A 15,877-nucleotide genomic window follows, 5' to 3' on the forward strand; every position below is an offset into this window, starting at 1 on the left:
AGTAGCATGAAGATATCTTGTTATCATGATCAACTCATCTGGCCTGGTGGAAGAACGCTGCTGTGTTTGGATTCAGACGAGTCAAATCTGAACCAGGGACTTGTAGTTTTATCCTCGGTCTCCGGACTCATAAAATGGAGACCGGCCCAGTTTGACACTTTTGAACTCCTCCATGAGGTTCAAATCTCATGACTGAGATTCGTGATTGGAAACATCGGCGGTTCAGGAAAGAAAACATGTACCATTGAACATCGCTCTCATCCTTCTACTCAGAACGCTGCGGTGGACTCCACCGTGTCCAGGCTTTGGGCAGATACGTCTTCATCCTCCACCACCACCAGCCGCTCCACCCCACCCACCCTGTGCAGGTCTACATTACCAGGGTCGGATCTGGCAGGGTGGAGGATCTTTGATTCATCTTAGCTTTCCTGATCCGGCTGTTTGAGAAACATTAAAATGGAGATGGTTGTTTGTGTCTTTCAGGCCACGCCAACGCCTCCTTCTGTCCCCACGCTTACGGCTGCCGAAACGTGCCGGTGTCTGAAAACCAGATCATTTTGGATGTGCCGGACCACCAGGTCCTCCTCACCTGCAGGTTCCTGCAGGCAGAGCCCTGTGGTGGTAGGTTTCCTGCTCCTCTGCTGGACTGATACCCTCTCCCTTTCCCCACACGTATCTGCTGTTTCTACTCTGTGCCTCCTTCTCCTCTGTCAGGCCTGGACTTCTTCCTTCTGTCTCTCCAGGATTACGTCCTGGTGGTGCCTGAGAGCAGCTCCAGCTCCAGCTCCCTGAACCAAGAACCACTGGAGAAATCTGACCACTTCATCAGCAACTGTGGCCTCAACAGCTTTCATGTCAAGTCGGTGTCTCTCAGCCTGAGTTGGTCCATGTTCTGTATCCCTGAATGTTCTAGAGGAACTAAACTGGGCCTGACTGGGACCCTTCTGTCTGCTCAGATTTGGGTTGTGAATGCATTCAGATGTCATTTACAAGCATTGGAACTAAAGACCTGTGCCTCAAGAATATTCAGTTCTTGATTTACTTTCTCTTGCAGGGTTTCATTTTGTGCTAATTTTCTTTGTTTGTTTGTTTCTTTCTTTCTTTGTTTGTTTGATCTTTGTTTTTTGTTGTCCTTCCATTTAGCAAGTTTGGCTAAGAACCGTTTCCCCACTAACAAATTTTCCTAAAATGTCTCGCTAACGTTTCCTTTTTCTCTGTCGTCCCTCCTGTCCTTCGTCTCCATTCTGTCTCAGCTCAGCTGTGTCTCTTGGGCTCTCTTCAACAACGGCGCCCTGCCTTGTGCCTGCCATGAGGTTGGAGCTGAGAGTGACACCTGCGAGTCATTTGGTGGTCGGTGCCGCTGCAGGCCCCACGTGATTGGCCGAGACTGCTCCATGTGGGCCGCGGGCTGCTGGGGATTCCCCACTGCAGACGTGAGTGTCAGATTGGATGAATGATGAGTAATAAGGGCTTTTAATGATGAGTGAGAGGACGGACCAAACCAACCTGTCCAACCATCAGAGGACAGTTTGTTGTTCTCGTTTCAACACTTACTACATTACTGTCAGCATCATTTTGAGTTTATTAGCAACGATCACTACATCACTGTCAGCATCATTTTTGAATTCATTAACAATTCTTCCTACATAACTGTAGCATTATTTTGAGGTTTTTAGCAGCTCTTACTAGATTACTGTTAGCATCATTTTTGAGGTTATTCGAAAATTTCTCTCCATTAATGTTAGCATCATTTTGAGTTCATTAGCAATTCTTCCGACATCACTGTCGCAATATTTTGAGGTTCGTAGCAACTTTTACTACATTAATGTCGCATTATTTTTAGGTTCGTAGCAACACTTAGTACATGACTGTCAGCATCACTTTGAGGTTATTCGAAACGTTCACTCCATTACTGTTAGCATCATTTTGAGATCATTAGCAATTCTTACTACATCACTGTCGCATCATTTTGAGGTTAGAAGCAACTCTTACTACATTACTGTAAGCACCACTGAGTTGATTAGCAACTATCACTACATTACTTTTAGCATCATTTTGAGTTTATTAGCAACTATCACGACATTACTGTTAGCGTCATTTTGAGTTTATTAGAAATTCATAGACATCACTGTAGCATAAAATTGAGGTTAGTAGCAACTCTTACTACATGACTGTCAGCATCACTTTGAGGTTGTTTGAAACACTTACTACATTACTGTAAGCATCACTGAGTTTATTAGCAACTATCACTACATTACTGTAAGCATCACTGAGTTTATTAGCAACTATCACTACATTACTGTTAGCATCATTTTGAGGTTAGAAGCAACTGTTACTAAATGACTGACAGCATCACTTTTAGGTTGTTCGAAACACTTACTACATTACTGTAACCATCACTGAGTTAATTAGCAACTATCACTACATTACTGTTTGCATCATTTTGAGTTCATTAGCAATTCTTCCGACATCACTGTCGCAATATTTTGAGGTTCGGAGCAACACTTACTACATGACTGTCAGCATCACTTTGAGGTTATTCGAAACTTTCACTCCATTACTGTTAGCATCATTTTGAGATCATTACCAATTCTTCTGACATCACTGTCGCATCATTTTGAGATCTTTAGCAATTCTTCTGACATCACTGTCGCATTATTTTGAGGTTCGTAGCAACTCCTACGACATGACTGTCAGCATCACTTTGAGGTTGTTCGAAACACTTACTGCATTACTGTAAGCATCACTGACTTGATTAGCAACTATCACTACATTACTGTCGCATCATTTTGAGATCATTAGCAATTCTTCTGACATCACTGTCGCAATATTTTGAGGTTTGTAGCAACTTTTACTACATTACTGTCGCATTATTTTGAGGTTCGTAGCAACTCTTACTACATGACTGTCAGCATCACTTTGAGTTTATTAGCAACTATCACTGCATTACTGTTCGCATAATTTTGAGTTAATGAGCAATTCTCACGACATCACTGTAGCATTGAATTGAGTTCATTAGCAACTCTTACTAAATGACTGTCAGCATCACTTTGAGGTTGTTCGAAACTCTTACTACATTACTTTAAGCATCACTGAGTTTCTTAGCAACTATTGCTACATTAGTATTAGCATCATCTTGAGTTCATTCGCAATTCTTCCGACATCACTGTCGCAATATTTTGAGGTTCGTAGCAACTTTTACTACATGACTGTCGCATTATCTTGAGGTTTGTAGCAACACTTAGTACATGACTGTCAGCATCACTTTGAGGTTATTCGAAACGTTCACTCCATTACTGCTAGCATCATTTTGTGTTCATTAGCAATCCTTACTAAATCACTGTCGCATCATTTTGAGATCTTTAGCAATTCTTCTGACATCACTGTCGCATTATTTTGAGGTTCGTAGCAACTCTTACGACATGACTGTCACCATCACTTTGAGGTTATTCAAAACACTTACTACATTACTGCAAGCATCACTGAGTTGATTAGCAACTATCACTAGATTACTGTTAGCATCATTTTGAGTTCATTAGCAATTCTTACTACATCACTGTCGCATCATTTTGAGATCATTAGCAATACTTCCGACATCACTGTCGCATTATTTTGAGGATCGTAGCAACTGTTACTACATGACTGTCAGCATCACTTTGAGGTTATTCGAAACACTTAGTACATTACTGTAAGCATCACTGAGTTGATTAGCAACTATCACTACATTACTGTTAGCATCATTTTAAGTTCATTAGCAATTCTTCCGACATCACTGTCGCAATATTTTGAGGTACGTAGCAACTTTTACTACATTACTGTCGCATTATTATGAGGTTCGTAGCAACTCTTTGGACATGACTGTCAGCATCACTTTGAGGTTATTCGAAACGTTCACTCCATTACTGTTAGCATCATCTTGAGTCCATTAGCAATTCTTCTGACATCACTGTCGCAATATTTTGAGGTTCGTAGCAACTTTTACTACATTACTGTCGCATTATTTTGAGGTTATTCGAAACTCTTACTACATTACTGTCAGCATCACTTTGAGGTTATTCGAAACTTTCACTATATCACCGTCAGCATCATTTTGAGTTCATTATCAATTCTTACTACATCACTGTCGCATCATTTTGAGATCATTAGCAATTCTTCCGACATCACTGTAACATTATTTTGAGGTTCGTAGCAACTCTTACTACATGACTGTCAGCATCATTTTGAGGTTATTCGAAACTCTCACTCCATTACTGTTAGCATCATTTTGAGTTCATTAGCAATTCTTACTACATCACTGTCGCATTATTTTGAGGTTTGTAGCAACTCTTACGACATGACTGTCAGCATCACTTTGAGGTTGTTCGAAACACTTACTACATGACTGTAAGCATCACTGAGTTGATTAGCAACTATCACTACATTACTGTTAGCATCATTTTGAGTTCATTAGCAATTCTTCCGACATCACTGTCGCAATATTTTGAGGTTCGTAGCAACTTTTACAACATTACTGTCGCATTATTTTGAGGTTCGTAGCAACTCTGAGTACATGACTGTCAGCATCACTTTGAGGTTATTCGAAACGTTCACTCCATTACTGTTAGCATCATTTTTAGTTTATTAGCAATTCTCACTAAATCACTGTCGCATCATTTTGAGTTCATTAGCAACTCTTACTACATGACTGTCAGCATCACTTTGAGGTTATTCGAAACTTTCACTCCATTACTGTTAGCATCAAATTGAGTTCATTAGCAATTCTTACTACATCACTGTCGCATCAGTTTGAGGGTCGTACCAACTCTTACTACATTATTGTTGCATTATTTAAAGGTTCGTAGCAACTCTTACTACATTACTGTCAGCATCACTTTAAGTTTATTAGCAACTATCACTACATTACTGTTAGTTTCAGTTTGAGTTTATTAGCAATTCTTACGACATCACTGGAGCATTAAATTGAGTTCATTAGCAACTCTTACTACATGACTGTCAGCATCACTTTGAAGTTGTTCGAAACACTTACTACATGACTGTCAGCATCACTTTGAGGTTGTTCGAAACTCTTACTACATTACTAGTTTATTAGCAACTATCACTACATTAGTTTTAGCATCATCTTGAGTTCATTTGCAATTGTTACGACATCACTGTCCCATCAGTTTGAGATCATTACCAATTCTTCTGACATCACTGTCGCATTATTTTGAGGTTCGAAGCAACTTTTACTACTTTACTGTAGCATTTTTTAAGGTTCGTAGCAACCATTACTACATGACTGTCAGCATCACTTTGAGGTTGTTCGAAACTCTTACTACATTACTGTAATTATCACTGAGTTTATTAGCAACTATCACTACATTACTATTAGCATCATTTTGAGGTTAGAAGCAACTCTTACTACATGACTGTCAGCATCACTTTGAGGTTGTTTGAAACTCTTACTACATTACTGTAAGCATCATTTTTAGGTTATTCGAAACTTTCACTCCATTACTGTTAGCATCATCTTGAGTTCATTAGCAATTGTTACGACATCACTGTCCCATCAGTTTGAGATCATTACCAATTCTTCTTACATCACTGTCGCATTATTTTGAGGTTCGAAGCAACTCTTACTACATCACTGTTGCATTTTTTAAGGTTCGTACTGTGGCAAGGCGAGCGGTGGGGAACAGTTGCTGACAACGCCACCTGGGGGCTTTCACCCCAGGATATAAACAAAATTTCAAAATGACCAGGCTTCCACTTGAACAAAGGCACACAGTTCGAGAGATACAACAGGACAGGACCGTGATTTCCAATTATAAAAATACTTTGATTAGAAAAATAGTTTAAAATGAGCAACAGACTAAATGAATACCAATGGATATAATAAGGAGTGCAAGAGGAATTACCGAAAGGAAAAGGGGACAGGACTGGGGCTTACCACGACAGCGGTAACAAAAAGGGGAAGGATCCAAAAAAACTACACTGTGCCCGTGACACAGCAAACCAAAAAAACATGAATAAGGAACCACCACCAGGGGGACCGCTGCCGCTCTGGGCACTCCATACCTGTCAAAGAAAAGAAAAGAACACCATCAAAAACATGAAATCAAGGCAACCCTCACACACGAACTAAATATCGCTACCACAAATAACCCAACAGAAACTGTTTTAAATCCAAATGATCAAAATGGGGAGCAAAAGGCTATGATAATAATAATAATAATAATAATAATAATAATAATAATAATAATAAGGGTTCTAAACAATAAATCAAATGTAACCCACAAAAACTAACAGTAATAATTCAAAGAAAGAAATAACAAATACAAAAGGAATAAACTCAAGTAATTAAGGAAATGTCTGCCCCTCTAATTAAAACCAGTCTCCAAGGGGGATGGCTCAGCGCCGATGAGGGTCGGGATGCCCTCTCTTGGCCCACGTTGAGGCTCTTATAAAGGCCGTAGTGCACGGCTTTAACCGCCGTTACTGGGATCAGAGCCGTTATGAGCCGAATCAGCAAGAATCCAGACTGAAGAAGAGAAGAAGAGGAAGAACCAAAACAGCAGCGAGGCTCACAGCAGCAATTGACGCGCACTGCAAAATAAACAAGTTAACCTAATTAAAATGTGGATGAAGGGCATTACAGAATAACAAAAGCTAAGAATGAACATTTCCTACCGGAGAGCAGAATCGTGGCGTCAGACGAGGCAGGAGGAGGAAGCCCGCAGCCCAGACTACACAAACGATGGCCGGGAGAGGATAATCAGAACACCACAGACCATCGGCAGCTTGATATGAAAGGCAGACAACTACGCGTCTTACCCACAGAAAGCGCACCACGCACACACTGGCCCAAGGGAGACAGCCCAGCTCCCGGTAACACCACACCGCTGGACGGAGCAAAACTGGAGTAAACAGGGGGCCCAGGACACTGAATAATGGAGCAGAGCAAGCATGCATACCTTTGTTTGTAACCAATCTGCTGACCAGCGAGACGCCACCACGCACGGCTGTCGGCTCCGTAAAGGAGGGAGAGGAAGTGGAAAGGACGGAGAAGGGTCGGACCAGGTCTACTGCTAGGTGACCACTCACTATCGTCTGCCACACTGCCCCTCACGGTGGGGAGTGTAGCGCTATCCTGCCACAACACACACACTCACACACACACACACACACACACTGAGACATGCAGCAGCTCACAGTAACTGCCTCAGTCACACAGCAGATAGACTCCTTTCTATAACAAGATAAGCAGTAGAAAATGGATGGAAGTGATGATGAACTGATGAACAGGTGATTTGTCCAAAAGTCAACATCAGATTCATTTCCAATCTGTGGAAGCAGTTTCATCTTGAGGTTCCAGGTAAGAACAGCCAGCTGTGGGCTGACACACATCTCTTCAGGAGCACTTCTATGCTCCAAACTTGCCAGGTTGAATTGTGTCTGTATTCTGAGGGCAGCAGGAGGACGGAGGAGTGAGGACACACACATTTGGACCTGAGAGCAGCTGTGTGTGGGATTTCCCCAGCAAAGATAAAACCAGCTCCTTCATGCTGGCTAAGAATGTTTACAGTCACACTGACCCAGCTACAAATACTTTGATATGCAACAGACTGGTTTCTCTTCTGGTAGTTTGTTATCAACTGTTGTCACATTTAATGATCAATTTAGCTGACAAGATGAAGGCTCCAAAGGACCAGTTGGAGTTGCCGGGGATTGAACCCGGGGCCTCATACATGCAAAGCATGCGCTCTACCACTGAGCTACATCCCCTCTGTCAGAGTCACTCTTTAACTGATGCAGGAACACAAACACAGACACAACATTTTTATTCTTCATTTTAGGGATCAAAAGGAAGTCAGCCTGTGATCTCAAAGGCTCTGTGATCTCAGTAGTTTCACTGTGATGTCAGCCCACACAGCCTTAGACCACAGAGGCAAGTCAGGCTCCAGGAAGCTGAGGCTGCTGCGTTCTCAGTCCAATCCAGAGTGAAGGTTTCCCTCTCTGAAGCTTTCCAATCCAGCCCAGATCCTCTCTGACTAGCAGGAGTCTTTGACCAGGAAATGAGAATTATATTGAACGTCTGCTCATCCTCAGAATGAAGTAAAAGTATTTGTGTTCCTAAAATAATGTACAGATGTTAAGATCAATTATTAACATTGATTGACAGCTCTAAACTGACCCATCATCACTATACAGTTGCAAACTGAGGACTGAAATATTTAGAAATCCACAGTTGCTCATAACAACTGGTAGTACAAGTACACAGTAGAGACGACTGTAGGAAGTAGCAGTAGTGAGCCTTGAAGAAAATGCAGTAAAGACAGGAAGCCCCATCACATTGTCAGTGTTTCAGTGACTGGCATTGTGAAGAGACTGAGACAAAGTCAGTTATGAATGGAGGGCTGAGTTGGAGCAGAGGGGTGCAGGATCCTGGGGGTGGACTGTCTTTAGGGGGCTGAGGTGTCTGGTGGTCTTGGTGGACCCTCTGCATCTCAAGCTGAGACAACAGAGTCCTGTGTTCTTGAGTCATTGTCTATAGTCTCTGTTGTTGGAGAGCTCAGTGTGGTCCCTGATGGTCTAGTGGCTAGGATTCTGCGCTTTCACCACCGTGGCCCGGGTTCGATTCCCGGTCAGGGAATGAGTTATTTAGAGGTTGAGGGAGAGGTGATCAGGTGGTCCACATGATGGTGGAGGTGATGAACTGTGAATCCATCATGGCTCCACTCTCACCCCCATTGTAGTGTTCTTGGTTCACTCTGCCATGGCCCCATGTTGAAGGGTGACTGTCTCATTCAGGTTCAACCCTTTGTTAGACTCTATTAAGTCACTGACTCCTGCAAGGACAAACTCTGTAAAGTATATCCATGGTGAGGCCTCCCTCAGGAACTAGAACACCAAAGATGAACTGCACTTCATCCATCAAGCTCAGTTGTGTTGGTGTTCTATGAAGTACTGCCTTCAGAAAGGCACCAAGGATGTCCTGTTGGTCCTCACTGTCCAGGTAGACAGGCTCAGGAAGAGGATCACACAACTAAAATACAGTACAAATAAATACATCCATCCATACATTGTCTTCCGCTCATTCCTACACATTAAGGGTCACGGGGGGGTGGAGCCTATCCCAGCGTCAACGGGCTGAACCCTGAACAGGTCGCCAGTCCATCGGTGGGCCAACATAGAGAAACGAACAACCATTCACACTCACATTCATACCTACGGTCAATTTAGAGTAGTCAAAGTACAAATACATATTTATTTTTAAGAATCAATGTATTACAAGTACTTTCAGGAAAAAACTAACCAAAATGTTCTTAAAAAAACAAAAAAAAGTTCTTAAAAAAACAAAACAAAATGTTCTTAGCAAAAACCTCTTCACCGTGTGTGTACCGCACATCTGTAAAGTGAGTGTGTGAGAGTGTGTGAGCGTAAGTGTGTAACAGTCAGTGAGCGTGACAAGAACTCCTGAAACACTTCATCAAAGTGCTTTCAAATCTTGTTCAACTGCAACATTCATCCATTCAAACCTGACCTCATCGGTTTGGCATTGTGAAGTTTGTCACTTCAAATCTTCATTCAAGACAATTTCACCTTTAATGCGTGGACTTTGGGGGACAGTTGAAGTCCATCCAGATCCAAGAGAAGTTTTTGAAACACTTCAGAAGTGTAGCACAATCGTGGGGGACATGCAAGGTTGAGGGCACCCATCAGTCCCATTAGCAGTGCACAGGCCTGGGCAGCATTCCTGCATGTAGGCAAAGTCAGAGTAGTCAAAATAGTACATCCAACTCTGTAGCGCCACCTAAGTAGAATACCAATGTTTGAGATCCTGCTTGTTCAGCATGAATGTTCCAGCAGTGGTCACCTACCTGTGTACTTTGCAATAGTCACCAGTCGCTCTTGGTGCCACCCCTGGTTGTGCCAGTGTCTCCAACAGTGTCTCCAACAGTGTCTCAGCAGCGCCCGTGATCTTAGCAGGACTGATGAGCCTGTGGTTCAGGAACAGGTCCTTTCTAATTGTGCAGATGAGGTTTCAGTTCCAAAGCCTGCATTGTATGTTTTCATGCAAGAAGACACATCACCTCCAGCTGAGACCTGCCAGGTGGTCCTGCTTCATTCAACTCTGCTGCCTCTGCCACTGCCCTGACTGGTGAGGCTGACAGCAGGTTCTCTCTCATCTAAACTCTCTGTTTACAATGGAGGCTGAAATCCTTGTGATTGGTGGTTCAATCATCAGGTCTGTTGAACTCCCAGGTGCCATCACCTGCTGTCTTCCTGGTGCCAAAGTTGTGGGCATTATTGAACGTCTCCAGGACTCATCGATCTCCACCCCTCCTGCAGGTTCTCCCTGTCTCTGTGTGGGTTCTCTCTGGTTCTCCAGCTTCCTCCCACAGTCCAAAGACATCAAGAGGGTAGTGGTTACCTGAACACTCTAAATGACTGTGAGAGTGAATGGTTGTCTGTCTGTGTGTGTTGGTCCTGGGATGGACTGGCGACCCATCAAGGGTGAACCCCCTCCTCACCTGATGTCAGCTGTGATAGGCTCCACCCCCACGAACCATTGCAGACAATCAGTATAGAAATGGAAACTTAGCTGCTATGTTGAATCACTAAAACCTTCTGAAGTCTACTTTTGCTTCAGTGGTAAAGTAGAATGTTATTAACTCTCCCAATGGTTTGAATTCTGATTTCCACCTCTTTTTAACAGATCCACATTTCAAAACAACCAGGTTTATTTGGCTCCTTTCTTTTAGCAGAGGATGGTTTTGATCCATCAACCTCTGGGTTCTGGCCCAGCTCTCTTCCTCTGCTCCTCTCTGTTCTACCATCTATTGAACAGGTCTTGATTTAGGAGAGCAGGATTGAGACAAGAACAGGAATGTGAGAGTTGAAGGTTCACAATTTGGCTCTGAAGCCTCAGCAGGTAAAGATTCATCTCTTATTTCAGAGGTGATTTGAAGAATTAATTGTTGCTGAACTGTTGATGCTTCAATTTCTGGACGTTCACTGGTGGAATGTTTGAGGGTCAGAGGTGAAAAGAGGACAAGTGCACCTGTTGTGTGTGATGGGGCACCAGCATGGAGGAAGTTGTCAAACATTTCCAGCTAAACAGCAGGAAACTTCAAGTAAAGAATTAAAATGATTTAATTCAGTGTTTAACTCCCAGGCCTCTGTAATAAAACACCAGGAACAACTGACGACCTCACCATGACTTCACCCTGATAACCAGGAGGTAACCTGGTAGTCAGAGCAGCGGTGCTCAGGTCTGTGGACTCAGAGGACGGTTCTTCTTCTGGTCCTGGGTTTGAAGACATCAGCAGCCTTGTTTGAGTCAACTGGGATGTTCCTCTCAATAGACAGCAGCATTAAATCAGAGAGCCTGTCTGCTCCATGGCTCCTCCTGAGCTGGTCCTGGATCAGCTTCAGTTTGGAGAGTCACTGTTACACTGGAGCAGAGGTCACTGGCAGTGCTGCATATACTGGGAGGAGCCTGTGGCTCTGGGTACACTGTGCCCATGTTGTTGGCTTGAAGGCAGCTCAGCGTTACTGCACATTGTTGTTTTGGAGAGTTCAAGATGAGGAGAACACCTCAAGTTCAGGACATTTTCTTCCCAGAGTGATAAAAGCAGCCAACACCTCCAGCACAGAGAGGCTGGGAGAGACCTGCCACACCTCTCCAGTGACCTGGGACATGATGGCAGTGGTGGGATTTGAACCAACACCTCCTCAGAGACTGGAGTCTAAATCCAACACCTTAGACCGCTCAGCCACACTACCTCACTGAACTATTCACTGAGTTGGTCTGCTAAAGGCATGTTGAAGAGGAAGTAACAATGATTTCAAACTTATTCTGAAGGGTGACCCCTTCCCTCCCACGGTCACAGGAAGTGACGACAGCACCGCTTGAAGAAGCCGGGAAAAAAATGGTAAAAGGACCCAATTTAAACAGAGCCTTTCTACCTCAGCAGCCATGCTAGCAAACCCCCTTTGTTTGGTTGTTGTTGTTTAGTGGCTGTGGATGAACACACAGGAGAAGTTGAGCATGAATCTGTGTTCCTGTTCACTTGAATATATGCAGGAGTAGCAGGTGGAAATACGACTGTTTATATTTGTTCTGATTTCAGAACTGTTGACACAACGGTGTCAGATTAAAGCATCTCCACCTTCCAGATGCTGGTCTCCTTCTGGGGTCCTGACTGACCTCCATCTTGTGTTCTGGATCCACCTGAACCCAGCAGCTCCAGATCCCTTCACTCCCTTACAGGGATAGAAAATGGCTGCTGGATGGAAGTCCCCCAACTGTGGCTGTTCTGAAACTCTTCTCCTAAGTCACTCCTGAGTTGACACTGAGATGGAAACTCTGAGTATCAGGTTCAGAACAGCTGATCTGAGTTGGTCCAATCAACTGTGAGTACGTTCACCTTGAGTGTCACACGTACACAACCACGACAAAATGCCATCATCAATGGAGCCCTGATACCACGAGTCACCATGACAACCAAGAACAAAATAACAAGTTACTTTGAAACAAGACCTTCATATATTTATGATGACATCACCAATATGAGCCTTCCCAGTCTGTCAGGTGGTAGAATTCAGTCAGCACCAATGACATCAGAGTCAGAGTTTAGAGATCAAAGACAGACATTAAAGCCTCTCTGATAAAACAAAAATATAGTGTAGTACACTGTAAAAGAATATTGCAATATATTAAATATGATGTTTCCATGGAGGGGCAGTTTAACATTTTTATTCTTGGATGCATTTATATTTTAGAATCAGAAAGGCAGTGACAATGACATCATCAAGACAAAACCTGGTGTTACAAAGGTGAGGTGAGCAATTTTAACAATCAATCCAAAATTTAGGCCTGAAGTTAGAAAATAATATTCGCTAGCTAGCAATGTTAGCTAGTTAACGTTAGCAAGCTGGCAATATTTAGCACCACCAACTAGTTAAACAAGGTCAACAGCTGTTATGATGATGGTCACATGATTTAACCTTCCTCCTGTGGGACCTGTTGGAGATTCTAAATGCATCAAAGAAGCACATCAACTTGTTGACTGCATCAAGGCTTTCTGACTTTGTCAGGAACCTCTAGTTCAACAAAATAAAACCAACAAATGTTGTTCACTGAATGATCAAATAGTGAGGGTCTGTCTGGACCCAGTTATCAAAATAAGATGACAAAGCAACAATCAGAGCCAAACCTGAAGTCAGAAGTGCACTGTCAGCAACTCTGCCAGCAACTCCTCTCCCAGTCATGGGAGCTTCAGGGACTCTCATCAGCCTCGTTCTCCCATCGACCTGCACAACAACACAACAAACAAAGACGGCAGGTCCAGTGTGGTCCTGATAAGACCACTGGACTGCAGGGTCCCAGTATCACTGGTGACAATGATTTTACCAGCTGGGACCTTGGACAAGAACTTCTCAGAGGAAACTCATCATGGAGGCTCAGTGAAGAAAACTAGACCTGAGCTGCCTGCTGGAACCTAGCAGGTGAAGGACAGAGCTCCACCTCTTTAGAGACACCACCACTGTGGGCTCATGTTGGCAAAAGAAGTGGGTCAGTTTTTGACACACACACACACACACACACACACACACACACACACACACATGCATGTTCTTACACACAGAGACTTTTCTTCTGTTTTTGTTTTTTACTGGTTTTGAACCAGTAACTGGTTTCTGTTGGTTTGATTTGCTTGACTGGTTGTTGTTTGTTGATCTTCCAAATCCATATTTTGGGTTCTGGCTTGTTCTGCTTTTCATTTTGTGTTTGTATTAGAGTTCTGTTGCTGAAAAAAAGACTTTTTTGCCTTTTTCTTGAAGTAAATATATGAGGGTCTAAACCAGGGGTGTCAAACTGATCCAGTAAAGGGCCATGTGGCTGCAGGTTTTCATTCCAACCTAGCAAAAGCAACACGCAATCCAACCAATGAGCTGTGTGGACACAGGTTGATTGATTTAAGTAGATTCAGGTGTTGCTTTTCCTCGGTTGGAATGAAAACCTGCAGCCACACGGCCCTTTACTGGATCAGTTTGACACCTGTGGTCTAAACTGACCATAACACCATGGATGTTCCAATAGTTAATGATATTAAAATGAATACTAAATCAAACCAGTCCATGTCAGAGATGTGTTCTAACACCCTCAGTAACGGTCAGGAAACACAACAACCTTTGGTTTATTTCTAGGATTTTCTTGAGTTTCATTTTACCATTTTTTTAACTGAAATTGAGGGTTTAGTGACTAAAAAAAGGTCCAGAGGCCCACAACTAAATATTCAAGCCAATATTTCCATGGATAAGGAAGCCTAACAAGGAAACAAGAGATGGAAACAACTTGGAGGATAGAAAATTGTTTTAGTTTATTTGACAGCTGATTGAAGACGTGGGTCAAAACTGACCGTTACCATAGAGATGGGAACAGAAAGCTGACACAAGAGGAAGGTTCCAGCTCTGAAAAAGGAGTTTGATCAAAATCTTCAACTGCCAGTAGAAATATCCTTTTGTATGTTGACCTTTGTTGACAGAAGTCACTTTAGCTTGGCAGTGAAAAGAATGGCTGCTAGCTTGACAAAGAACTGCACAAACCAGGTTCAAGCTGGACTTTGGACCCTGGTATCTGCAACGACTCCATCAACTCCTAATCTAGCAGCTCTGCTGGGTCCAACTATTTTACAGAACATTTGACAGACCTGTGGAGCACTGAGGACACACATGAGTTGATCACATGATCCACTGAAGCGCCATTTTACCTGCCACTGAGGTCACCAACATGAGCTGGAGTTGGGAATCTTGAACTGAACCTGGTATCACAGGGACACCTACTGCTGCAAAATGGAACAGCAACACTGAACCAAGTACAGGATTGGAGGGAGACTGATGGTCGCTGTTTGGGTTTTTGAAGAACAAGGAGGGCGTGGGTTCAAGCTGGATTCTCAGAGACTATTTCCCCAACCTCTACATTGGAATCTGCACTGTCATCCAGTAATGTGACTGAAGTCATCCAGTCACGTGACTGGATGACATCAGTCACATGACTGAAGTCATCCTGTCATGTCAGTGATGTCACTTGGCAGGACTCTCATTGCCGTCTCATTCCAGAAAAGAACCCAGACTCCACCTGTGGCTCCATGATAACTGATGGACCTCTGGTTGGAGGCTGGACGATGATGTTTGGACTGGAAGGAAAACTCCTTGTCCAAATTCCATTGTGTTCAAGTTTAAAGTCCCACAATAAGAAGTAGCTGAATCTGACAGGTGAAGGTTTGGAACTACAAGATGGTGATGTTTCCTTGACTTGATGCTCTGACTGTCAGGGTGGATGACAGCTTCTTCTGCTGCTGCATCTGAGTGGCTATGATTGGAGCTTTTACCCTCCAAGGTTGTCTGGTTCCAGGGGAAACTTTAAAATTCCAGTCCCCAACCTTGGCTGTTCTGAACCTCTTCTCCTGAATCACTCCTGAGCTGCAGCAAGAACAAATACCAGTGCCAACCAGATCAACTTAATGGCTGCTAACAGCCTCAGACACTTGATTTCCATCAATCTGGAGCCAAGAAGGCCCTCACCTGTGGTTCTCCTCCAGGAGGGTCCAGGTTCTGCCATTGGGGCTCCTGGTGCCACTGCCAGAGAGCCTCAGCTGCACACTGCAACATTTCAACAGGAGATTGACATTCCTTCAAATGTCCTGACATCTGATTCCAATGGTTCTGTTCCATATTTATATTTTAAAATAAATCACACAATGAAAGCTGCCTCAGCTGGTTTAAGAGAGAGAACAAGCTAAGAGGTCTGAAACCAGTAAAATATGCTTTTCTGTGTGCAAACTAGTGAGGGGCATGGAAGGATATTTTACCACCAATACAGAACCCA

The 15,877-nt window shown here is 43.3% G+C and overlaps 1 protein-coding gene, 2 long non-coding RNA genes and 2 other non-coding genes across 5 annotated transcripts in view; 2 read left to right on the plus strand and 3 right to left on the minus strand.

The window, feature by feature from the left end:
• LOC147271704 (uncharacterized) overlaps positions 1-15,877 on the plus strand; it is a 238,291-nt gene that overhangs the window by 35,875 nt on the left and 186,539 nt on the right. The window lies entirely within an intron of this gene.
• Positions 540-6,688, minus strand: LOC147271706 (uncharacterized). Its single transcript, XR_015115799.1, has 3 exons — positions 6,670-6,688; positions 5,930-6,585; positions 540-1,425 (listed from the first exon to the last, which is right to left on the minus strand). It is a non-coding gene; the product is annotated as an uncharacterized LOC147271706 (long non-coding RNA).
• LOC147271707 (uncharacterized) lies at positions 6,688-7,007 on the minus strand. The gene is made up of 3 exons (XR_015115781.1): positions 6,954-7,007; positions 6,814-6,881; positions 6,688-6,725 (listed from the first exon to the last, which is right to left on the minus strand). It is a non-coding gene; the product is annotated as an uncharacterized LOC147271707 (long non-coding RNA).
• Positions 7,693-7,764, minus strand: trnaa-ugc (transfer RNA alanine (anticodon UGC)). Its single transcript has one exon. It is a non-coding gene; the product is annotated as a tRNA-Ala (tRNA).
• trnae-uuc (transfer RNA glutamic acid (anticodon UUC)) lies at positions 8,561-8,632 on the plus strand. Its single transcript has one exon. It is a non-coding gene; the product is annotated as a tRNA-Glu (tRNA).

This window comes from Aulostomus chinensis, chromosome 1 (genome assembly GCF_037954235.1).
Source record: "Aulostomus chinensis isolate RoL2024-O1b breed Wild chromosome 1, RoL_Achi_v1.0, whole genome shotgun sequence".
Taxonomy (NCBI): Eukaryota; Metazoa; Chordata; class Actinopteri; order Syngnathiformes; family Aulostomidae; genus Aulostomus; species Aulostomus chinensis.